Genomic DNA, 25,120 nt, shown 5'->3' with positions numbered 1-25,120 from the left:
GGGATCTCTAACCTTCCATGGTGGAAGGAGAATACTCTAAGATATGATTCGAGAGTCTTTGGCCACAGCATATGAATATGACTTAGGAAGTTTGTTCCAAATCATATTCAATTGAATCATATAGAGAAGTATCACATTGGATAGTAGACATGAAACAAACTATCACTTAAACAATGTGATTAAGAGTATTGTATTAGAGAATGACCGTATTGCATTGTAGTTGTAACTGGATAGGTTCTCCAACCAATTCTACTTAGCTTGGGTATGTTGGAAATATGCCCTGAAAGTCAATCTTTGGAAGAAACCTTTCAGGACAGATGAATGGATGTATAGATGAATCTTATACATCAAATGGCAAAGATACTAATTACGACTATCTCAATAAACGATATATGTCCTAAGTAGTGAATCCATGGACAATGGATCGATTGAAGAAGTAATCTAATGATGTTAGACTACAGAGACCTTCTTCACATAACCATAATGTCCAAAAGGTTCCTGGTCATTGGATTGTCGGAGGGATACGGACAATGCTTAGACCGGTACATACTGTGTCTGCTTCAAATGGAAGGATGGAAAGTCTCATCCCATTCGTGTGGTGACACTAAGAAAAGTATGTAGGTGCTCATTAAGGGAATGAGTTCACTGAACACAATCGAACGAGAGTACTTGCATGGAGGTCTACTCACATGTCAAGCAAGTAACTCTAATGGTTGGAATAATGTAAGTAGTCCTTTGACCTGAGGCATCGTCGTTGTCTTGTGGCTAAGTACTTAATCTTTGATTATGTCAAAGTCACCCCATTCGCGGGTGTCCACAGCATAATTGGGGTTAAGCCACTTAGTCATGAAGGCAAGTGAATGCGCAACACGGAATCTCTAATCCTCGATAAGAGAGGAAGAATACTCTAAGATATGATTCGGGAATCTTCGGCCGAAGTATCGAGCGTAATAAAGGAAAGCGTTCCTATACGACTCAATTGAATCATATAAGAAGGAATAATCACATTAGGGGTTTGACATAATATATATCCATACCCTAGTAATGTGATTGAGAGTATTGTTTTAGAGAAAGATCGAATTATGTTGTAATTCCAACTGAATAGGTTCTCCGAACAACTTCTACATTAGTTTGGGTAGCTATGACATATGGTTAGATGCCACTCATAGCTTGTGAGTTCTTCTAGATGATTAAATGTAGTCATCAAAGAAGAAAGGTGAATTAAAAGGAAGTTTTAATTCACTAAGTGATTGGATTAAATATAATCAATTGGATTGATGTCAATCACCTCACTGCCTTGCTAATTAGAACCTAAAATGATTGTACACCGATACACTCTTGTAGTGAGTAATTAATGGATGATGGAAATAATTAATTGGATTAATTAAGTGTTGTGATTAATTTAGAAAGTCTAAACAAATCATAAAAGCGATAAAAGATCGTTTTGGGCTTAAAGAAACGTTCGGGTTTAATTGGGCCCATTGGGCCTAAACCCATTGGGCTTTTATTCAAGCATTGGATGACTAGAAATAGATAAAAGCCCAAAGCCCAAACCAACACAAAGGGGCCGTCCCTTTAAAGTGGAGAGGGAGAGATATTTAGTCAAGTGGTTGACTAGGTTTCTTTTTTGTCTATATAAGGAACTTTATAGAGATTTAATCCTTAGGGTTTTTTGTGTGTTTTAAAACAACAAAGAGGCAAAAGAAACATCTCTCAAAAACCACAAAAGGCCGGCCACCTTGAGGGTGATTTAGCTAACAATCTTTTACCCTTTTGGTTATTTCCTCCATCCATCTCACTACACTAGTGGGTGTGGATATTTAGAGGTCTTCTCCTTTGGAGACTAAAGGAGAACCTTGGAGCACTCTTACTAACAAAGTGGAGGAGGCAAGGAGGGAGGCTAGGCTCAAGGACTTCAAGGAGCAAAGGACTTGGAGGTGGTCCATCCTTGGTCTAAAATCAAGATCAAGAGGTATAGATCTAAACTTTCACTTAGTTCTTTACTTGAATGTTTTAGATGCATTATATATAAACCTATGAACCTTGAAGGGGATTTGCATGACTATAGCTTTGATATTATTTGATAAATTGCTTCCGTTGCTCATGTATATAAATCTTGAATTGTATATGCATGCTAGTCATTTAGAAATCCCATGTGTTAAGCTCATAATTTTCCCTTCAGGGTAACCATGACATGCTGCTAGGTGTCACTCATGGTTTGTGGAAGCCCTGATGATTAGCAAAACACTAATTTTAAGGGAGAATTGAAATGTGGTTTCAATTCACAATCGATCGTTAAGAGTAACAATCGCCCACTACCTCGCTAAATGGAACCTAATGGATCGTACACCGAGTAAGGATGAAAGTGAAGAAATTAAATGAAATGGATATGCAATTAAATGGTTTAATTGAAGAATGGTCAAGATTAATTAATTAGTTAATTACTTTTACGAAAGGTTCGTATTGGGCTTTTAAGTTGGTTTTGGGTTTCGGGGCCCAAAAGTGTTTTGGTCCACAAGGCCCATTATGTTTAAGTTGTATGACAACTAAAACAAAATGGGCAATAAGCCCAATCACAACAAATAGGCCGGCCATGGTGAGGAGAGGGTGAAGGTTTGCTTAATTGCAAGTTTGCCACTCACCTAAGAAAAGTGTTATAAAAGCAACTTTATAGCTATTTTTCTCATGAGGGTCTTTCTTTGAGGCAAAGAGGTGAAACATTTTCTCTCTTTCTCTCTACAAAGAGGCCGGCCACTTAGAGGAGATTAATCTAGCAATCTTTTCTTCTCTAAGTCATCCATTTTCATCTTCACACCTCACCCTTGGTGTGGAGACTTAGAGACACCAAACCTTTGGTGTTTTGGAGATCCTTTCCTCACATCCTCAAGGACCAAAGGAGCACAAAAGGAGAAGGAAATCACAAGCAAGATCCAAGGAGCTTGGAGGTGACTTGAAGGCCCTCCACTTGGGTGAATCCCTTGTGTAAACAAGGATGAGCTTCAAGGGTAAAGAATCTCTAAATTCTTCATTCTCTTTAATGTTGTTAAAGAGTCTTTTGGTTCACCATATACTAGGCTTTGAAAGTCATGGGTTTTATGAATTGTTTTTTAATGCATGCCTACTTTAATGTGTTAATAGTTTGCATGTGTATTCAAATGTTCTTACTTGTTCTTGGCTAGGACAAAATTTTTCCTTCAGAGGCTTCATGCAAGGCGAGAATCTCAACATCGTTCGAAAAAGTTACAACTAGTATTTGCTTGGTAGACCTCCAAGATATTGTAGTGTCTCCAACGGTAAAGACATAACCCATTTGAGAACGTGCCTTATGTGGTCAGACAGATAACTTGGAACTGCATAACCAACAAAGCAAGAATCAACCGAAAAACCGAGGGGGTAGTGGCTCATCTCAAGGATTCATGGGTGTAGAACAAGCTCAATTTTGGTGTACACTTGAGGTAGTGGAAAATTTCTTTAATACCATTCCAGTGTCTGCATGTAGACACAATGCTGTATCTTGCCAAAAGATTCACAGCGAATGAGATGTCAGGTCTAGTGCATTGAGCAAGTACAATAAAACACCAATTGCACTTTGGTATGGAACTTCAGGCTTCAAAATCTCTTCCTCGTCCTCTTCGGACAGAAGGGATCTCACTTAGCATCTAAAGTCCGAACAATCATAGTAGTCCTCGAAGGTTTCGGTTTGTCCACATTAAAACGTCGTAACACCTTCTAGGTGTAGTTTGATTGTTGTACTGGGATTCCATCCGAACGGTGCTTAATCTTTAAGCCGAGGTAATATCAAGTTTTTCCAAGATCCTTCATCTCAAATTCTGATTTCAAGTGAACGAAAATTTCCTTAACCTCAATCTCTAGGCCGAGGCGTGTTTTGTATCACACCATTTCATTCTTCTCATCACAAAAACCCACTTGTAGCCCATGGGCTTCACATGTAGTGCAGTAGGAGCTACAGGTCCAAACACCTTACGTTTCATAAGCGAATCGAGTTTGACTTGGATTGCTTGTTTGTAGTTTGACCAATCCGTTATATGTTGACATTCATCAATGGAACGTGGTTTAATGTCATCGGTAAGCATGATGTCAATAGCTACTATGTATGCAAAGGCGTTGTCGACGATCATCTCATTCTGATTCCAAACCTCATCCAAAACTGCATAATGAACTAAAATCGTGATTCTTGGAAGGTCGATCTGTCTCATATAAGACATCACTGTAATCTAGAATAACCTCATGCATTGGAACAGATGAGTAACCGATGGTCAGATTAATACTAGGTTCACTAGTTTGTGCCGTTTTCCTCTTCCAAGATTGTGAATCCTTTGAACTAAGGGGTCTTCCACACTTTAAGGTATAAGCACATGATTCGCTAGTCGCCAATGTACTAGGTTGCATGGGAGGTGCGACCAACCCTCTTTCAGGAACTGCTCGTCCTTTTGAAGTAATGTTACGGCGTACATTAGGTACGTCGATCCTTGCAAGTGCGTTTGCAACGGATATATGTGATATCGTCACCTTTGAGAAATGCTTTGAAAATCTAGAATATGATGCACCTCAGTTTTAGATTGAGATATGCAAGGATCTAAATGAGACAAAGTGGGAGTAATCCATGACAATTCGCAATGTTCGACAAGAACATAAGTGTTATTATCTCCACCCAACGATGAGAAGATTGTCACATCAAAGTGACAATTCGCAAAACATACGGTAAAGAGACCTCTTGTCAAGGGATCTAAGTAGCGAATAATTAATAGCGAATCATAACCGATATAGATTCCCATTCTTCTTTGAGGACCCATTTTGGTACGTAGTGGTGGCACTATTGGCACATAGACTGCATACCCAAACACACATAAATGTGAGACGTCAGGCTTGTATCCAGTAACGAACTGTAACAGTGAATAAGGTTAGGTAGCGGCGGGCCTCAAGCGGACCAACATAGCTGCATGCAATATTGCATGGCCCTAGGTGGATACCGGCAATTCGGTTCACATAACCAAAGTCCAAGCGATCATTTGAAGGCGTTTTATGAAAGCTTATGCCAAGCCGTTTTGGGTGTGAACATGAGGTACAAGATATTTTAATTTCAATCCTAATTGACATGCAATAACCGTCAAAAGTTTGTGATGTAAACTATCCAGCATTATCCAGTCGAATCTACTTAATTGGGTAATCAAGGTGGTGAGCCCAAGGCTTACTGATTTGAGCTAGGAGTTCCGCAAAAGCAACATTGCGTGTGGACAATAAGCAGACATGTGACCAACACGTCGATGCATCAACCAACACCATGAAGTATTTAAATGGTCCGCATGTTGATTAGATAGGTCCACAAATATCCCCTTGAATTCTCTGAAGAAACTTAGGGGGTTGTGAATAATATTTGTAAATGAGGGTTGACTATTCAACTTGCCCAGGGAGCATGCTTTGCAAGATGAATGGTCGGGATAAGATGTTAGGTGAAGCCCATATGATACTTTGAGAATACAGCACATCATATCTTGTCCAGGATGTTGCATACGGTCATGCCAAAGAAACAAAGTGCTTTGGAACCCAAGCACAGGGCCGGCCACATGATGGATCTCAATGGCTCAAATGGTTGTGATGTATATTCTCATGAATAAGCTTTTGTCCATATTCGTAAGAAGTGATACAAAGAAATTCAAAACCACTCTCTTCAGTGGTTTAATATGATATTGATTGTATCGAATATCTCTAAAACCCAACAACGTTCTTCCAGAACGGGGAAAATAGAGGGCCTCTTTAATAGTTAATTTGGTACCATTAAACAACATTTTACGAGCATTTCCGTATCCTTTGATCAAGTTGGATGAGCCTGAGAGGGTTGATAGAGGTGTATTTTTAGGTACGAAGTTAGTAAAATAGTGTCACTCACGCAAGATGGTGCGTGTGGTAGCATTATCAGCCAAAGAACTAACTTCCCCACTACTCATACCTAGAAATAAATTAATTGAAGGTCCAACAGGTCTTCTCTAGGAGATCTTGTTCGGTCAATTGCTTATTACAGAACTTAAGCAGTGATCGGATTCTACAAACTTTAGAGTTGTATTCATTCACGGGCTTAAAGTCTTAGAAGCGTGGATGCTACCAGTTGTGTCTTGCTTCAGGGAAGTTGTAAGATCTCAAAAAATTTATTATCGAATAAGAGAAATATTTGGAAAAAAGATATGTTGTGCTTATTTAATGAGAAGATACATGACGTCATTAAGAGTTCGTAGCATTTTTCGGATTACCTTTTAGAGCTAAGATGAATTTTTAAGGATATTTACATATTGGACCAATGAGTAAGTGACACATGGAATCCAATAAGTGGCTGACTTGCCATGTGACATCTGCTGGAGCTAGACAGCAGGGGGCGAGTCTAATCGGTTAGTGGCAATTTAGCCACATGGGAATTAAATGATTAGATTGAGTTTACATGCACTAAGTTGGAGGTGTGAATAAATTTGGATACGATCAACAAGTGTTTGTGACTCATAGTTTTATAGGAGTTGTCCAATTAATGGCTTAGTTTATCCAAGAGCCTAACGTATTAGATGTGCTGTCCATTTGTTCCAATTAGAGAATAGGGTGAGTCGGCATAGGGACATGCATTTCTTATTTCGGAAATACGAGTGCATTGGTTATGCAATTCATGAGGAAGCCATGCAATATATATATATATGTGTGTGTGTGTGTGATGTACGTATATAAATATTATATATGTTTATGTTGAGAGAGATTAGAAAAGAAATAGGGTGGAAGAAATACATGTTGATTTAGGAGTGATCAAGCTACTTGCTTAAGTACATGGAGCTTAGCTATTTCCGGTAGTGACATGGATCTTCATTTTAGCTTTGGAATCCAGTAAAGTGCTATAATATTCTTGATCTTTTTGGTTGATTAATGTGATTGGATAATAATTGGCTAATTGCTTCAATTAAGTGTTTACTTGTTCTTGGTTATGAAATTAATGCTGGAATGCTATGCATTGAGAATGTACTGTGATACATGTAAAGGATAAAATGACATTATTTGTGCATCGTTCATGTTGATGTGGTTGGAATTTCAGTATTCAGATTGGAAGTATGGAAATGAGGGTAGTTGGAAAGATCTTTTGTGTAGTTGAATCTATTCATTGTGAAACCAGTTCTAGGCGAGCCCGATATGCACATTAGAATAGGATATCGACGGGAATTGTCAATGTGGGTGATTTGGGCTGGAGATCAATGAATTAGATAAGATGACTAGCGAAAGGGGTTTATGAAGTTGGGATATCATATGGGGGTTAGTTTCTATAATAGAACATTCGAACCACCTCTGCAGGGGTAAAATGCATGGTATGGGACATGCAAGTCCGCGTGTTTTATTATATGAATTAACGGGGGTAGTTGAAGAGGTTGCATTATTATCAATAATGATTTGATGTTTGGCTATATGATTTCGTGACACTTAATTTAATATTGTCAATTTACTGTGGTAAGGTTATGTCCCTACTGAGTTGTTAAAGCTCACCCCTCGATTGTTATGCAGGTTTACGAACTAGACATTCAAGAGGGTAGGCAGGATGAGATCGGATTAGATGGGAGTAGAGAAAGTTTATTCATTTATTTACTGTAGGTTGTAAAGAATTCTTGATTTGTTTGAGAATCATGAATTATTTTAATAAGAGAAGTTCATTTTTTCAACCTGTGTCAATTTCCTTTTATTTATTGAGATTTTAACTCACGTTTCGGATTTGGATTCGAGTTTCTATTACCGATCCCGGGTTCAGGGTGTGACACAAGTAAATGTCTTTTTGGTGATCGAAGCGATCGACTAGAAATGAGCCATTGGGCACGTGGATCCTCTTCTGTGAGGTACTTGATTTACAACGCATCATGAATGTGTCTTCAAATGAAGGTAGCTTTCTGAGCTTCGTCAACCGGGACATCCATAGCCTCTTCAATGGCGGCTCGTAAACTTTTAGCAGTGAGATGGAGCTTCACATCATGGACCCACTTAGTTTTTTTTCCAAATACTTCCAAACTAGTAAATTCAAGCTTGTTTAAGTTTGAAATGTCCCTAAAACAGAGGGTACAAAAAGAATGTGGTTAGTCATATGGAAAGCATAGACATACAGTTTTGAACATTTGGGTTCTATAAACATGTATAGGTTTAATTTAAACATGAAAGCCTTGGGTTTCGTGGTGTAAATTTTGAATGAAAACTTCATGTTTCAAAGGCACTAAATTCGAAGCTACACGTTCGATTTAGTTATAAACTTCTTATTCATAAGCACCTACAAAAATACAGAATATACAACCAAGTGTAGTGAATTTGGGGCTTGCTTTAGTAACCTAAGTGTGAGTGTATCGTGACTACGAAAGATAGTCAATGATTCAAAGAAAAGAATAATTTATTGAATCGTTAATTGCCAAAAAGTGGGCTTCACACCAATAATTTTGGATGTCTTGTCAGATTAGTGGACTGCTGGTCACTTTAATTAATTCAATAGATCGTAACCATCTAAGTTTGATCGTTAGAGCAAAATAATGACATTCGGGTCATATTAGCTTGAATTTTGGCTCCAGGTCAAGTGACAACAAAATTATAGCTTGATAAGCGTTAACCAATAACGTCGCAATAATTATATGGGTATGGTTATGAAACAGGGATGCAAATTATGGCATCGGGTAGAAAAAAACGCAACCCAGCTCAGTTGGGCTGGCTATATTGCACAAATAGGGCTCTGCAGCATGGCTGCAGGCCTATTGGGTCATGGGGAGGGTTGGAGGCCATTGGGCCTTGGGTTAGGATAAATCTAGCAGCAAGAGTTGTTGGAATTTGGGCCAAAACTAGCACGGGGAAGCAGGCCCAACACAAGTTGGCCTGGATGGGTACGCAGCGAAACCTAACGTAAGCTAGCTTTGGGTTTTGGGCCGGAGCGTGGCAAGCCCAGCAGCACAGGGGATGCTGGCAAGTGGGTTGGGGCACAAGGCAAACCTAGAAGTAAACGGGGCTTGATGCAAGCGAGTTGTAACACTTGGGCAAGTCCAGCAAGCAAAAGGCTTGTTACAGGTAGGCCGGGGCTCATAGGGACAAGCCCAATAGCAAAAGGATACTGGTTTTAGGTAGGGGCACATGTGACAAAGCCCATCATTGCTGCAGGCTTGCTGGAGATGGGTTGGGGGCTATAGGCCTATGTCAAACCCTACCAGGCCAAAGCCTGGGGTATCAGTGTGTGCACAACAAGCCCAAATGGTTTATGTTGTGGTGGTCCAGACGTCAAACAGTTTCATCCCAAAGCTGCTCAACACGGCTCGGCTTCCAACCAACTAACGTGGCTCGGCTTGGTGGTGCCAACGGCAATGCGGCTATGAGCTGTGGCCTATGTCGCAAAAAAATCCCAATTTTTTTTTTCTACATCTAGGGTTAAAAATCCTAATTGCTTCTAAATTATTTCAATTCTTTGACTCACAAATTCTACATAGCATAATTACGTATTACATGAATGTGTGTGTATATATATATTAACAAATATATGAAACATATACAATAAATATCGGAAGGAAAATGTAAATATAGGGGATTCATGCATCATGAGGAATGTTTTTATGCTTCATGGTCGTTTCAAATATCTTAATTTATTTTAAAAGAACCTGACTGGCAGAAAACAATTGAGCCTTTGATGTTGTAGAAGAGCCTCTTCCACGAACCTTCAGTTCCTTAGCTTATGGCATAAGCGTGTCGATAATGTGTTGTAGGCCTAATTTATTGAAAAATATAAAGGATAGGGAGAGAGGGGGTCGGCGGCACAGAGAGAAGAGAGAGATGTGTAAGGTGTGTGTATGCCTCCTCATTGTGCCTGTATTTATAGTAGTAGGGTAGGTAAATTTCTTACCCCAATGGGATTACAACTCTAATAGGATAATATCTAATCTATATCCTAGATCTGTTAGGATTTACACAATCACATTCCTAATCTAACAGGACTACAACAACTATTATATTATATATGTATATATATTTATATTCAGTGAACCTATGCTATTATTACCTTATTCTTTACTCACAGCATAATATATCTAATAGATAATATAATAGTATTCACCGGACCCTATATTATATTTATTATGTGTCAAACCCTATACTATATTCATTACGCATCAAACATCATGCTTATGGGAGATATCAACGGCCAACATCATCAATGTTTTACTCAATACTCTTATTTTTATACTCTACAAAATTCATTCATTGCTATGTTTTTTATTATTGGATGTGGCTATTTGATGCGATGAAAGTTAAGCACTCAAATTAAACCCTCTTGTTGTCAAATTGTAGTATAAATGCAAGTAGGGATCGTTCTAAACCGGGGATTAGGAGGGCTTGCTAAAACCTCTAAACTTACTCAAAAACATAAAAACAAAGTTAAAAACGTTTGAATAGACTCAAGGGACTCAAAACAGATTCTAAAGACTCAAAACTGCCTAAAAACACAAACTGGGCAGATTTGACTCTAACACAACTTTAGACGAATTTAGTGTTTTGACTTAAATCAAAACACTCTAAAACACAAACAAAACAGATTTTAAACACTTTGGAACAAGAAAGTAAAATGGGGGTTTTGATTTGGATGAATTTGAAATAAACAAGCAAGTTATGAAACTAGGCAGATTATAAAATGACTTTGAGAAATAAAATGATGGAGGGATTAGTTAGAGGTCCGTTCTTCACACATGACACACTTGTACATGAATCGATTTGCAATTGCTTTTCAATAAACTATGATACTCAACACTCCAGATTAACCGTGATGTACAAATTAACCCTCAGATTTTCCTTTACTCATTGAATTGGATGAATGCATGCGACAACCAAATCATTCTCGAAAAGTCCCCTATATGAATGCATAATAGAGATACAATCAGAGATCACGTTCAATGAAAATCATAAGTGTTGACGAGGCAATTATAACTATGAATGATGATACAATTGCCAAGAATTCAATTAACGCGATTGTGATAGACAACCTTCACTACTCATGAATATAAACTTGTAACGATTAAGTGAAACTCATTTATATTCTAGCATCTAATTCGTGCATGAAAATTAAGTATGCATCCTTAATAAACATACAAGAATCAGTTATGAATAAAATAGATAATTGAATTGCAATCACAACTTATCAAATCACAATTGGAAGAAATCAATTCAAATCTCAAGCATGTTCATGGCTTCAAACTTCCCCCTAACTAAATACGGGTTTAGCCACTAATAATTGCAACAAAATTAGAAAATAAAAAGTAGACATTGAAAGCAAGAACGGAGTACACCTAAAACGCTCCAAAGTTCCAAGCTTGAAACGTCAAGGACCTTTGTTTTCACCACCTTGTTGTAGCACAAGAGTCTAGGATGTGTATGGATATATGGATGGAATGGATTTGCACGACTAAGAGATGAAAGTGTATGGATTGGTGAGATGTAGTATGGCTAGATGAATGGATGGAGGTCACGGCAAGGAAATTGTGTTTGTGAATGAAGTTGTGAGATGTGAAATGTAGTGTCTTTGGATGATGGCCCCCAAATTATGGTGAAGGGTGGATGTATTTATAGGCTAGGGAGAGGAGTGTATAGAGTTGTAATGAGTGGATGTAATGGGTGTAGTGGGTGAGTGTTGTGGTAATGAGTGGATGTAATGGGTGTAGTGGGTGGATGTTTGGTAATGAGTGAATGTAATGGGTGTAGTGGATGAATGTTTGGTAATGAGTGGATGTAATGGGTGTAGTGGGTGGATGTTTGGTAATGAGTGGATGTAATGGGTGTAGTGGATGAGTGTGTGGTAATTAGTGGATGTAATGGGTGTAGTGGATGGATGTGTTGGGTGAAATGAGTGTGCTAAAATGGTTATTTATAGAGAGAGGATGATGCACAAACTTCAAATTTCGTCAATTCCTTTTGCTCCAAGCATATGTTATCCATTCCATGCCCAAAAATGCTCCAAAATGCACTTTTTTGCCACATTAACCCCTTTGGACCTACAAACACACGAAAATAGCATAAAATACTAAAATAACTACGAACTAACAACATAAATGCCAAGAAACAAGCTAACTAAGTCACATAAATATGCTCCTATCAAATTCCCCCACACTTAGCTTTTGCTAGTCCTCGAGCAAAACAAAACACAATCTAGACCTTCCAACAATTGCCTCAGGGATTTTTAACGAAACATGACATGTTAAAAATTATCATTCCCATAGATTTTGGTCATCCTTACACTTGAGCACATACTTATAGTCACCACTTACTAGTTCACAATTAACCAATTAAAACGATGTTTTGAATGTAGTAACATGCCTTAGAGAATTTACTCAATTCCTTACAAGATACTCTCTATTTTCACACACATTTTCTGACTACACACCCTACACTAGTTATATGTGAGAAGATTGATGTAAACATGAAAACAAACACTCACATATATGTATAACAAATAGGGCAATTTTCTGGAGTTATTCAGCATGTTTAGATATGATCTCATGAATGGAATGCTACTACTTACATGCAAGAACCAGTGACACCATATGCTCAAACCAATTCCAAACTCCACATATTGAAATGCATAACACTCAAGATAAAGTTAAGGGTTGTAACGGGGTTTAAGGGTAATGGCTAACAAAGAAAAGATAAGGATAACAAACGTTCTGAAAGCAATAGCAAGCAAAGTAATGAAATAGACACTTGGAATTCACTTAATAATGCAGAAATTAACTTTTAAACACAAAGGGAAGATTCAAGCAACACTTAGGGCCGAATTCAATGTTTTGGACCCTTTCTTCAACAAACAACACTTTAGAGATCTTTTTTCACATATTTTTCAACTCTTTTTCACTTTTTTCACAACTTTTCTTCTTTTCATTCTATTTTCCACGAATGTTTCTTTTTTTCTTTTTCTTTTCTACCCTTGCCTTATTAAGGACTTTGGCACACACACACAAGAATCACTTCCCCCACACTTGTTTTTCTGCAAAAGTTCAACAAAAGGAATTCCTTCTAAATTATGTTTTACTATGCTTCAAGAACAAGGGTATGGATGGTCCTAATCTAGGCTAGGTGAGGATAGTATGGGTTAACAAAGAACATAGGGTACAAAAGGCTCAACGGGGTTAAACTTAAACACATAATGAAATAGGGCACGACAATTTGGCTGTGGTGGTCACTACACAACTTCATCTTGAATATGTGTTATGCAAATCAATAGCATGCTTTGAATGAAATAGGCATGAGTTCTAGCATTTGGAACTAAATGATGAAACGCCTTCTAAGTAGCAACCAAGCAAAGAATATTGAGATCATGCAAGGACTTTAGAAAACAATAGTGCACAGATTATTAACTCTCCAAATAAACGTTTAGGCTCAAGTCTCACAAGGTTGTAGCGTTCATTTGAGTTCCTTCCTTCAAGCATGTTACAAAAATTGATTTTTCTTTTATGATTGCATGTGAATTCATAAATTATAACCACAACCAAGCATACACCAAAGAGTAAATCAAATTTTCATCCATGTTTATAACTCTCTTTAACAGTCATGTAATTAAAAACCAAATCCTCATCATTGTGTTGGAAGGTACCCTAAGACACAAATAAACATACAAAAACAACTCTTTTTGGGTTTTTCAAAACAATTTTTCAAATTTTTATGAGATTTTCGGATTTTTATGTCAAAACACACTGAAACACTCCAAAACAGCTTAAAACACTTAAAACAGCAAGGAACAACACTAGAAGTAATGCGTGATAAACTCCTACGAATTTCATGCAAAACAATGGTTACCCCCCCCCCACACTTAAATCAAACATTGTCCTCAATGTTTCAAGCATATACTCACACAAAAACAAGCAAATAAACAAACAACGAATAAACATGACAAGTATGGCAAAGTAAAAATTAGACAGAGTAGAGTTTAAGAACGCAGATCTGGTTTTGGAGATAGATGATGTTATCTTTCCACAGCTTTGATCTCGAACTGGTTTGGAATTCTGAGCGAGGAATATGAGAGTTCCTTGGTTTCAAATCAGACTCCTTCTGCCGGGTTGATTTAATTGTGCAGTCTACATTCTTCTCTACTTGTTTCTTCTGCACGGTAGGCAGGCACGAGGTAGAGGTGTTGGTCTGTTTCTTTCTTCAATCTTTCCAAGTGCCCACATCTTGCTTTCTTTCTCCTTGTCCCTAGCTGAGGATGAATTGGCAAATTGTCTCCACATGCTCCGAGGTATCATTTTCACTTTCCTTATCTGTTCCCCAGGTAGATATGGTAGACGAAGAGGAAGCATAAAATGATGAAGATGAGTACTCGAGAGCAAGGCTAGGTAAGCAATCAAGAAGGGGTTCCAGGCAGTCGGTTTCAGATCGGAAGATCGATACCAAGTGCTGGCTAATTGCTCTCTTTCTCCTTGTCCCAAAACAACGACAAGGAGAAGGACAGGGAGAAAGCATGATATGAGATACTCTTGCTTTCAACCTTCATGATATGAAATACTTTTGCTTTGGATGAGTTGTTTGCAGAGGTACCCCAAGGAATAAGGAACACTGAGTGACTCAAGAGGGTTTGTTGGAAAGGCATTCTCGGAGAAAAAGAAGGGTTATGTATGTCTGCCTTGCAATGGAGGGTGAGGGGTGACATTTATAGGAATTAATAACCGGTACTATTCTTTCACTCTTGTTAGAAACCGTTGGATGATTTAATAGTAAACTTCACGTGCTTTCTACTTCACAAGAGATCTTCGACAGATTGCCCGTAATTTCTGCAAGGCTGAGTGTGCATGTGACAGGCGCTGACACGTCTGGAAAAACAAGTGCCTCTTCGATATCTGGAATCGGCGCTTCGACAAACTGCCCGTGATTTCTGCAAAGCTGACTTTGCATGTGATAGATGCTGACACATCTGGAAAGGCTCTTCGACAAACTGCCCGTGATTTCCGCAAAGCTGACTCTGCATGTGAAAAATGCTGACACGTCTGGAAAAGCAGATGCCTATCCGATATCTAGAATCGGCGCTTCGACAAACTACCCGTGATTTTCGCAAAGCTAACTCTGCATGTGATAGTTGCTGACATGTCTGGAAAAGTAGATGCCTCTCCGATTTCTAAGCTTGCCTCTTCGATCTCTGAAATCCCGTCGAATGCAGAGGTTGCATGTGACAAGTGCGGACAAATCTGGAAAAGAAGATTGGTCGTGGTTTCTGAGCAAGCCCAGCTTTTGAGAAAGCTAGCGCCTCTTTCATTTTTGAGTTGGCCTCTTCGATTTCTGAGCTCGCCTCTTCGATCTCTGAAATCCCATCGAGTGCTGATTTTTATAGAGGTACGCAAGACGTTCAAAGCACACTTGAATTTCTGCCTGTAAAAACTCCCTTCTTGCATTTCTACGATCTTGACTTGTCTGACCTCTTCTTTCTTTAACACCTCTGAAAAATGTCTGACCCCTCTGACCGTCGTTTTGACTTGAACCTTGGCGAAGAGGCAGTCCCACCTTCTCCAGACAACATATGGCGCCCATCCTTCATATCCTCTACTGGTCCCCTTACCGTTGGGGATTCAGTGATGAAGAATAATATGACAGCTGCGGTGGTGGCCAGGAACCTTGTCACTCCCAAAGATAACAGACTACTTGCCAAACGGTCTGATGAGTTGGTTGTTAAGGATTCACTGGCTCTCAGTGTGCAGTACGCAGGTTCCGTGTCTAATATGGCCCAACGCCTATTTGCCCGAACCCGTCAAGTTGAATTATTGGCGGCTGAAGTGATGAGTCTCAAGCAGGAGATTAGAGGGCTTAAGCATGAGAATAAACAGTTGCACAGGCTCGCACATAATTATGCTACAAACATGAAGAGGAAGATTGACCAGATGCAGGAATCTGATGGTCAGATTTTACTTGATCATCAGAGGTTTGTGGGTTTGTTCCAACAGCATTTGCCTTCGTCTTCTGGGGCTGTACCGCATAATGAAGATCCAAATGATCAACCTCTGATGCCTCCTCCTTCTGGGGCTCCGCCGACTGCTGAGGCTCCGTTGACTGCTGAGGCTCCGCCGACTACTGAGGCACCGCCGACTACTGAGACTTCTCCTAAACAGCCTTTCTGAAGGCTCCCTCTTGTATTTATTTGCTTAATGTTCCTTTCCTTTTTTATGAATGTAAAAATACCTTGCATAACTATCAGTGTTTCAAAAATAAACCCACACCAAAAACAATTAAACAAGCAACAAATAAAAATGACAATCATGGCAAAATAAAACTACAGAAAAGGGAAGGTTTTTAGAAACGCAAAACTGATTGTGGAGCAATTCAAAAATCTTCCTTATTTGAATACATGGGTTGCCTCCCAAGAAGCACTTGCTTTAACGTCTTCCAACCGGACGATACCTCCATTTAAGCTTGTACAGGGCCCACGGCATGGAGGGGTACATTCTCCACGACATGCTCCTCAAAGTGTTCACACATTGAATCCTTGAACGGAACGGGATAGTAGTCCTTCCTGATTTTGGTGTGTTGCTTCCAACAATCGATGTACCCTTCCCTACTACCTGGCATTCAATTAGGTACCTGCACCATAGAAGGTAACAACCTATTAGTTGAAATGGGAATTGAAATTGGGTTAGGTGACATACCAATGTGCTGCAATGAAGTGGCAGCACTATCAACAAATGCACAAGGATTGCTCTCAGTCAGAATTAGAGTTTTGAGAGGTGTGGTCGTGCACTCCTTGTTGTTCACTCCAATTTCCTCCTCAATGGTGGTTCGAGGTACTTTCTTTTTTATTAGTGTTGAACGTTTCTGCCCTATATTTTCAATCACATCAATGGCACAACAAAAACGAACATCATTAGTATTCTCAACAGATTCAGGACTATTAAAGCTAATCATATCACCACCAAATGCCATAGTTACTGATCCTTTGGCTACAGCAATCTTGGTTTGAGCCATTTTCATGAATGGTCGTCCAAGGAGGATGGGCAATGTAGGGGAGTGGTCTGACTCGTCCATTTCAATCACGTAGAAATCCGCCGGAAAGATTAAGTGATTGACCTGCACTAAAACATCTTCCAAAACTCCCTTTGGATAGGCATTAGAACGATCGGCCAATTGTATAATCACACCATCATTTTTCAATTCGCCTAAATGCATAGATGCATAGATTGAATAAGGCATGATATTTATAGATGCACCTAAGTCTAACATGGCCGATTCAAAACGAGTATTACCAATTACACAAGGAATGGTAAAACTTCCTAGATCCTTGCATTTAGTGGGCAGTTTACGTTGTAAAACAGCTAAGACATTTTCACTTACCTTGACAACCTCCTTACTCGAAATTCTCTTCCTAGTTGTGCAAAGTTCTTTTAAAAACTTGGCATACGTTGGAACTTGCTTAATTGCATCCAAAAGTGGTATATTAACTTGAACTTTTCTAAACGTTTCCAAAATATCCTTTTCAGCCTCCTCCTTCTTTGATTGCATAAACCTACGAGGAAAGGGTACATTTGGAGGAACAACATTAGAATTAATCAAAATTGGAACTTCCTTACCTTTGTTGGCCGAATTGGATGGTTTAAGAGCTTTTGGGGCCTACGGCAAAGGTGTTTCCACCCTTTCCGTGGGGGTGCTTTGCTCCTCCTCTTCAATTATCAACTCTTCAACCTCATTGGAACGTGAATTGGATAGTTGGGGATCAGATCCAACTTGTTTTCCACTTCGCAAACTTATGGCTTTTGCAGATTCGAATCCTCCCTTCAGGTTGACAACGGTTGAACTAGGAAACTTACCTTGCTCTCTGAACTGTCCTACAAACTCCGCAATCTGCCCAATTTGCTTCTCCATTTGGTCCACCCTTTTTTCTTGGTTTTGCATTGATTTTGCTTGATTTTCTTGCCCCTGAGACAAATTGGTGAGTAACTTAAGAAGTGTCTCATTATCTAAAGATGTACCTGAGGTATTTTGGGCAGGTTGTTGTGGGGCTTATGTTGGTGCGTATTGCTTGGTATAGAAGCCCGAAGGTTGTTGCCTAAAGCCTCCTTGTTGTTGGGGTTGTTGGGGCTCTCTCCACCTAAAATTTGGATGGTCTCTCCAACCTGGATTGTACATATTAGAATATGGATCGTTCCTTGGCTGGTTTTGGCCTTGAAATCCAATTGCATTGGCACTTTCCCATCCACCATTTTCAATCAATTGCGGGCACTTTTCAGAGGCATGTCCTTGGATAGAACACACACCACATACACTTGGTTCTTTCATCCTCATTCCTTCGGCCATCTGAGACACAATGGAAGTAAGATTAGCTAATTGCGATTGAATGTCGGATGTGGAACTTACCTCATTCACTTGCTGCCATGGGGTGTCCCTTTGACCAACGCCTTCATATTGTTGAGCATTCAATGCTCGGTTAGCAATTAAGTGTTGGAAATGTGCCCTAAAACCAATCATATGATGATACTTTACGGACATTTCACATGTTAAACTAATCTAGTTTAACTATAAAGGGCAAAGATTATTGTTTGAGCCGTCTCATATAAATGTTATTTGCTTAAACGATAAAGTCCAAGGAATATGTGATTGGGAGAATGCGATCTAAAGAAGTTAGATTCATGAGACCATTCTTTCGTAGACACATCCTAAACGTTCCTGATCATAGGATTGCCAATTGGGCATTGACAGTCCGTTAAGATCAGTACGTACTGTGTCTTCTCTCAGGGAGAGTGACTAGTCTCGAGTCATTGGTGTGTGTGACATCAAGACAAGTACGTAGGTGCTCAATAGAGAATGAGTTCACTGAACACGATCAATGAAGAGTTCTCATATTCATGTCACATGAGAACTCATGGTTGGGATAATGCAAAGTAGTCCTTTGACCTGAGGCATCACAGCTGTCTTGTGGTTAAGTCCTTGATCTTTGATTATGTCAAAAGTCACTCCAAAAGGAGGGTGTCCACGGCATCGTTGGGGTTAAGCCACTTAGTCATGGAGGCAAGTGAATGCGCAACAAGGGATCTCTAACCTTCAAATCGTTTGAGGGAGAATACTCTATGATATGATTAAGAATCTTTGGCCAAAGTATGAATGAGATTTAGGAAGGCGTTCCAAATCACATTCAAGGTAATCATATAAGCACACGAATCACATTGGATAGTAGACATGAATAAACTATCAAACCAAACAATGTGGTCAAGAGTATTATATTAGAGAAAGACCGTATTGCATTTGTAATCCTAAACTGAATAGGTTCTCCACCTCTTCTGATTAGCTTGGGTAACCATGATATGCTGCTAGGTGTCACTCATGGTTTGTGGAAGCCCTAAACGTGTGTAATCACTAAAGGGAGAATTGAAAGTAAGTTTCAATTCACAATCGATGTGAAATGGTTTTAATCGCCCACTGCCTCGCTAAAAGGAACCTAATGGATCGTACACCGTGTAAGGTGAAGATTGAAGAAACAATGGAGATGAGTAAGAATAATTAAATGGTTTAATTATTTATGGCAAGGATTAATTAATATGTTAATTAATCAAACGAATAAGTTCGTTAAAGACCTCGGGATAGTTTTTGGACCTTAAGGCCCAATGGGCTTCGAACGTCAAGCCCATTGACTTAAGTTGTATGACAACTTAATGTCTAAATATTCACAAAGGCCCAAACAACCCAAATACACCCTAAGGTCGGCCATATTGTGAAGGGTAGTGAACTTGGACTTATTTACAAGTTTGCCACTCAAATGAATAAAGGTATAAATATGACTTTATAGCCAAAATTCATTTAGGGTTTGTTTTGGAGAAAATTGGAGAGAACATGTCTCTCCATTTCTTTCTAAAGAGGCCGGCCCCTTGGAGGGTGCATCTAGCAATCCCACTACTCCAAGGTCACTCATTTCTTCTCCAATCTAACCTTGGTGAAGATACTTAGAGGTTCTCAATTTTGGGAACTTGGAGAAACCTTTTCATCCATCCAAATCCATAGATTTTAGATGCAAGGAATGAAGGCCCTCTCTTTGGGTGATTAGCCTTTGCTTATGCAAAGAGGAATCTACAAAGGTATAAATTTCTCAACTCACTTTGATTTGAGTTGAGTCTTGGTTCACCAATCTACTAGGCTTTGAATTTCTTGGTTAATGTTTTGTTTTTAAGTGCATGCAAGCATGATTCCGCCTTTAATTGTTAATTGCATGCTTATAGATGTTGCTTAAATGAACATGTTTTCACAAAATTATCCTTCATTAAGGTCTTGCCAACCATGGGTGTTTTGTCCACCAAAGCTCCTCCCGCTGAGGCGTCTAACATTTGGCGTTCAATTGGTAGAAGCCCTTCGTAGAAATATTGAAGAAGAAGCTCCTCCTTCATCTGGTGCTGTGGACATGAAGCAACAAGGGTTTTAAGACGCTCATAGTAAGTGGGAAAGGATTCACCTTGGTTTTGCTGAATTCCACTAATCCTTTTGCGTAGTAGAATGACTCGAGAGGTTGGGAAAAACTTCTACAAAAATGCCCGTTTCATACTCTCCCATGATGTGACAGTTTCGGGGGCTAGCTCATACAACCAATCTTTAGCCTTTTCTAAGAGAGAAAATGGAAAAGCCTTCATTTTCAGAATGCTTCCATCAACGTTCACAGGGGTCATGCTTGAGCAAACAACCTCAAACTCCTTCAAGTGTTTATTAGGATCTTCCATGGACATCCCGTGGAACTTAGGAATGTGATGCAACAAACTTGATTTCAATTCGAACTCGTCCGTCTTCCCTAGGGCAGCCATGGGGTATTGGATGCATAGGGGAGCGGCATTGTCCAATCCTGAAGCGGAAAGCTCCTTGATTGTTCGATTGTCCGTTGCCATGTTGGGATCTTCCTCCACAACCTGTGTCGTGGGCTCCTCTTGCTCTTCTACTTTGTCTTCTAGATCTGGTGCAGGTTGAGATGGTTGGGGTTCTTGTTGATTCCTTGCTCGTCTCAAAGTTCGTTCAAAATCGTCGTCAAAGTCACGGATGTGCTTATGAATAGGTTGAGAACTTCGAGTCATAAACCACCTAAAACAAGAAAACAAGTAAAGTCATCAACTAGGAACAAAAACACATGAAAATAAACAAAAAGAAATAACAAGGGATTAGCAAAATTGCTAATCCCCGGCAACGGCGCCAAAATTTGATGCGATGAAAGTTAAGCACTCAAATTAAACCCTCTTGTTGTCAAATTGTAGTATAAATGCATGTAGGGATCGTTCTAAACCGGGGATTAGGAAGGCTTGCTAAAACCTCTAAACTTACTCAAAAACATAAAAACAAAGTTAAAAACGTTTGAATAGACTCAAGGGACTCAAAACAGATTCTAAAAACTCAAAACAACTTAAAAACACTCAAAACTGCCTAAAATCACAAACTGGGCAAATTTGACTCTAACACAACTTTAGACGAATTTAGTGTTTTGACTTAAATCAAAACACTCTAAAACACAAAAAAAATAGATTTTAAACACTTTGGAACAAGAAAGTAAAATGGGGGTTTTGATTTGGATGAATTTGAAATAAACAAGCAAGTTATGAAACTAGGCAGATTATAAAATGAATTTGAGAAATAAAATGATGGAGGGATTAGTTAGAGGTCCGTTCTTCACACATGACACACTTGTACATGAATCGATTTCCAATTGCTTTTCAATAAACTATGATACTTAACACCCCAGATTAACCGTGATGCACAAATTAACCCTCAGATTTTCCTTTACTCATTGAATTGGATGAATGCATGCGACAACCCAAATCATTCTCTAAAAGTCCCTTATATGAATGCATAATAGAGATACAATCAGATATCATTACGTTCAATGAAAATCATAAGTGTTGACGAGGCAATTATAACTATGAATGCATGATACAATTGCCAAGAATTCAATTAACGTGATTGTGATAGACAACCTTCACTACTCATGAATATAAACTTATAACGATTAAGTGAAACTCATTTATATTCTAGCATCTAATTCGTGCATGAAAATTAAGTATGCATCCTTAATAAACATACAAGAATCAGTTATGAATAAAATAGATAATTGAATTGCAATCACAACTTATCAAATCACAATTGGAAGAAATCAATTCAAATCTCAGGCATGTTCATGGCTTCAAACTTCCCCCTAACTAAATAGGGGTTTAGCCACTAATAATTGCAACAAAATTAGAAAATAAAAAGTAGACATTGAAAGCAAGAACGGAGTACACCTAAAACGCTTCAAAGTTCCAAGCTTGAAACGTCAAGGACCTTTGTTTTCACCACCTTGTTGTAGCACAAGTGTCTAGGATGTGTATGGATATATGGATGAAATGGATTTGCACGACTAAGAGATGAAAGTGTATGGATTGGTGAGATGTAGTATGGCTAGATGAATGGATGGAGGTCACGGCAAGGAAATTGTGTTTGTGAATGAAGTTGTGAGATGTGAAATGTAGTGTCTTTGGATGATGGCCCCCAAATTATGGTGAAGGGTGGATGTATTTATAGGCTAGGGAGAGGAGTGTATAGAGTTGTAATGAGTGGATGTAATGGGTGTAGTGGGTGGATGTTTGGTAATGAGTGAATGTAATGGGTGTAGTGGATGAATGTTTGGTAATGAGTGGATGTAATGGGTGGATGTAATGGGTGTAGTGGGTGGATGTTTGGTAATGAGTGGATGTAATGAGTGTAGTGGGTTGTGGTAATGAGTGGATGTAATGGGTGTAGTGGATGAGTGTTTGGTAATGAGTGGATGTAATGGGTGTAGTGGATGGATGTGTTGGGTGAAATGAGTGTGCTAAAATGGTTATTTATAGGGAGAGGATGATGCACAAACTTCAAATTTCGTCAATTCCTTTTGCTCCAAGCATATGCTATCCATTCCATGCCCAAAAATGCTCCAAAATGCATTTTTTTGCCACATTAACCCCTTTGGACCTACAAACACACGAAAATAGCTTAAAATACTAAAATAACTACGAACTAACAACATAAATGCCAAGAAACAAGCTAATTAAGTCGTATAAATATGCTCCTATCACTATTTAATGACGAAATTAGTATCTACTAAATTATTGTGTGTCAATTGTATGAATATAATTTTTTGTTTTTGACGAAAATGGATATAACCGTTAACCATTAGAAAATTCGTTACCCAGTGAGTATGGTTATGAATAATCACCGATGGTTAATTTGCAGTTATGAATTTGGTTAATGTCACGTCCTGGCCCGAGCCCTTACCACATCCCGAGCTCGACTCCGCCATAGCACGAAATTGTCTTACATGAGAACTTTCCAGTAGGTCACCCATCATGGGATTGCTCTCGCGCGAACTCGCTTAACTTCGGAGTTCCGATGAAACCCGAAGCCAGTGAGCTCCCAAAAGGTCTCGTGCTAGGTAGAGATGGGAATATACAAATAAGGCTTACAAGATCCTCACCCCTGGGCGATGTGGGATCTTACAGTTAATTTTTTGTGTTTATAGAGATGAATATAGCATTTGCATTTCCAAACTGAACCATTGCCATCCCTAGTTTGAGTCTTATAATTGATCTCCTTTTTCTACATAACATTCGTCATCTTATTGTGCTAGTGTGAAAAATAACGGAAAAGGATCCTCATCGGATGTCACACCCTGATCCGGACTTACGTCCTGGATCAACATGTGACGTCACCAAGTACCCGTATAACTAACATACCCCGTTTCCGGGATATGAACAAAGCACGACTCAAGCTTCAATTTGCGGAGTAATTTCTTATACTTTATGGATACATCTCCTTATTAGACTTCTTGCGTATCCTAAATAGGGATCAAGCCATTCGTAGTTCACCATTGTTAAACTTTGAACATTTCGTAAACATAGAGTACCATACTACACATCAACCATAAGCCAAACAACAATTGTCATCCTACCATGCACACCGGTATGCCATTCACACTCATATGCTTCCAACACCATTCCATAATCACACCAATCAATAACACATACTATGCATCAAAATGCAAGGTTAGAGTGACATAGTTCGGCCGAAGCCTACATCTCTGAAGAATGGGATTTCGGACAATCCAACGAAATCCAACAACATCGGTTTCCAGACCTCTCAACGGAACCAAAATACCAAACGACTTCTCGTAATCTACTCAGACTTGTCGCATGTACAATCAGTGCCTACACCATGGGAATGGTGCACCGAGCAAACAAGAACCCAAATAAGCTACGAAGCTCGTGTAAGTGACAATAATACAACGTATGTGATAATCAGTAAAAATAATAAATAAATAAATAAAGAACATCAATCACATTTTATAAACCTCAAATAGAAATTCATACTTATGAAATCATAGTTAAGTCACTAAAAACTCCGAAGGAGTCACCCAAACATCCAACGACTTTTCTAATTCAAACCACAAAGATTCTCAAAAACTATCGTTCATAAATACACTAAAAACTAGGGCTAGAGAGATGCAGTTCAGCCGAAGCCTACATAAGTAACCAAACAGAAAGTGGCCCCCATGGCGGATTAACCAAACAGAGCCCCCCCTAAGAAGGTAACCAAGTAGGTAGTCACCCCCCATCGTGGATTAACCAAGCAGAGTCACACCTACGAAACTATTAGGCAGTGACCCCCCATCGCAGATTAACCAAGCATGATCACCCCTAAGTATGTATGGCCATAAGGATTGCCCATCGCAGATTAACCAAGCACAATCCATAAATAGTATGGTCCCCTATCGCGAATTCACCAAGCATGACCACCTCTGAGAAGATAACCAAGTAGGTAGTGACCCCCCATCACGAATTAACCAAGTAGAGTCACACCTTTGAAACTGTTAGGCAATGATCAACCATTGCGGATGATCACCCCTAAGTATGTATGGCCATAAGGATCGCCCATTGCGGATTAACCAAGCACAATTCATAAATAGTATGGTCCCCTATCGCAGATTAACCAAGCAGGATCATCCATGTACCACTGCTACATGGTGCAGACTCGGTGTCACCTAACCCTGTTTCATCAATTTTGGGGTGGAAAAAGAAGAGGGAACGATGGGGAATGTTTTCAAGGTGATGGCGAGCCTTGGATCGTCGAAAAAATGCCA

The 25,120-nt window shown here is 39.1% G+C and overlaps 1 long non-coding RNA gene across 1 annotated transcript; it reads right to left on the bottom strand.

Annotated features, from left to right (window-relative positions):
* Window positions 1-11,130: 11,130 nt before the first annotated feature.
* On the bottom strand, window positions 11,131-22,948 carry LOC126595956 (uncharacterized). Its single transcript, XR_007613781.1, has 2 exons — window positions 22,303-22,948; window positions 11,131-11,385 (listed from the first exon to the last, which is right to left on the bottom strand). It is a non-coding gene; the product is annotated as an uncharacterized LOC126595956 (long non-coding RNA).
* Between the last annotated feature and the right edge of the window lie 2,172 nt (window positions 22,949-25,120).

The sequence above is a fragment of the Malus sylvestris genome, chromosome 13 (assembly GCF_916048215.2).
Source record: "Malus sylvestris chromosome 13, drMalSylv7.2, whole genome shotgun sequence".
NCBI lineage: Eukaryota > Viridiplantae > Streptophyta > Magnoliopsida > Rosales > Rosaceae > Malus > Malus sylvestris.
This window is presented reverse-complemented; position numbering and strand designations above follow the sequence as displayed.